This window comes from Cetorhinus maximus, chromosome 19 (assembly GCF_964194155.1).
Source record: "Cetorhinus maximus chromosome 19, sCetMax3.hap1.1, whole genome shotgun sequence".
Taxonomy (NCBI): domain Eukaryota; kingdom Metazoa; phylum Chordata; class Chondrichthyes; order Lamniformes; family Cetorhinidae; genus Cetorhinus; species Cetorhinus maximus.
In genome coordinates, this window is record NC_135897.1 from 19896478 (window position 1) to 19898775 (window position 2298).

Genomic DNA, 2298 nt, shown 5'->3' on the forward strand with positions numbered 1-2298 from the left:
ATGTAGTTAAGAGAATTAGTAAAGTAAATTATTTGATAGACATCCTAGATCACAGAAAAAAGATTTGGCTATGTCACATCAACATGTTGAAACCATACCATTGTAGGGAGGATATGAAGGAGACATTGAGAGGTTAAAGGCAATTTTAACTCATGAACTGGTGTTGGCTGCCCATAACGTCACTAAACTCTTCAAGGTGGTATTCGATGCCAGTGACTTGGGGGTGGGTGTGGTCTTTTACAAGAAGATGAATCAGGCGTAGAAAAGCCAGTGGGATACTTTTCTAAAAACTTCAGTCAGCACCAAAAATGTATTTTATCATAGAAAAGGGAAGCCTGGGATTGTTACAGGTCTTTATAGAAGTGTTTAAGACTGAGAATGCCAGACTGCTTTGATGGAGTTTGTTACGACAGCCTTATAACTTGAAACTCCATGTTGCTCGAAAAGATAATGTAATTGCTGATGTGTTATCCAGAATATAATTTTTGTTAGTATAATATAGAGGTCAAAAGATCAGAACCTATGCAGAGATTCTGTATAAGGAGTGAGAATGGGTGAGTGCATGTTTAAAATGTTTACATATACGTTGTAAGTGTTTTCCTATATATTTTGTAATGAAACACATTTGAAAATGGTATTTCATTCCTTACTGGTGGAGGCATGTGAGGAACCCGTTTTTGACAACATTGAAGGGCATTGAATTTTGGACATTCTTTCTCCTGAGTTATTTTTAAAAGTTTGCAATATTAATTTGGGACTGTGACTATGCCATTCTTCAAGAAACCACAGGTCAAGATAGATGTCCTGTAGGGAACACCTGGAAAGGGACGAGATACTTTGTTTATCTAAGTTAACAAAGAACTGGTGTTGCCAGGCTAAAGACTCTTATCGATTAGTTAAAAACACCTGGCCTAAGAGAAGTATTCTTTGAAAATCTTAGTCTTTAAAATTCTCAGGCAGAATGAGTGTGGGTGCCTTAGAAGTAGGCTGCCAGAAAAAGACTCTCTCTGCCCAATGTTGTCTTAAACTTTCTTCAGAAATGTCTCATCAGGATAAATCATCTGTTTTATTGAGAGTTCGCAAAGTTGTGATAAGGAGTCATCAAGGGCAGTTGCACCAAAAAAATTATCTGAAGGAACTTCCAGATCGACTGTGAACAGAATTCTGATAGATCAACAACGTCGAGATCTCTTTGAATTTTAATCTTTTAAAAGAAACGTTCCCATCCTCCAGCCTCTGTAGGGACTGTTTGTTTTGTCCTGTTTTGTGTTTGTGTGAATACACAGGGGCTCGAATATCTTTTATTGAAAAGGAGAAAATCATTACACTTCTAAACTGCAACTTTCTAAACTGCAACTTGTATGTTAGCCAGTTTATTAACTTGTTTTTAAAAAGTAGTTTGTTTTATAATAATTTTTTTGTGTTTACTGAAAGAAGCCTGGTTAGAGACTTTTTATGCTGGGAATAACAGGATCAAAGGTAAACAATTGGCCAGTTTTGGTTAATGAATTAACATTTAAACTGCTGTTATGACCTGTGGAGAATCAGGGCTAGAATTAACTGCACACTCCTATTTCGGTCTATAACAGCACTCTGACCTGCCTGTCACTGCCCAGCATTTTATGGCAGTGGAGATGGATTGAGGCCCCTAATTGGGCAGTTAAGGGCCTCAATAGGCCTAAGGGCAGGCAGCTTAGTGGGCACCTTACCTATCCCTTGTATTAAGTGAAATGAGTTGGGGGTGAGCAGGAAGGTGGTGGGCTGTTTGGGATTTTGAAAATGCCATTGAAACTGAATTGGGCTTTTTTTTGCCAGGTGTAGGAAGGAAGTAGGGCGGGGAGAGAATGTGGGTGGAGAGCTACACAAGTGATCAGAGATGGCCTTATCTGTCAGTGATAAAATAGGAATTGTGAGGCCATGAGATATAGTTCAATAAAATAATATTTAGAAGTGCTGCATTCCTTACTGTGTCTTTAAAAACAGATTTTTTGATATATTTTCTTCTCATTTGGTTTGGGGGAAAATTCAAATTGTCATAAACCTTTCATTAACAAATTAATTACAAGCTCTATAGTGAGGTGTTTCTAATCCTCTGGTTCCTATGGTTGGTACAGTACAATACTCTTGGTGTGTCTCTATAGCTTGTACAGTACAGTACTCCTGATGACCTAGAGTTGGTACAGTATATTCTTGCTTATTTGTAATATTGAAATGTGAAGTGCTTTGAATCTGAATATTATATTGAAATACTGCAATTGTTCCAAATACAATACAACTCAGGAAGGAAAGAGACAAGGG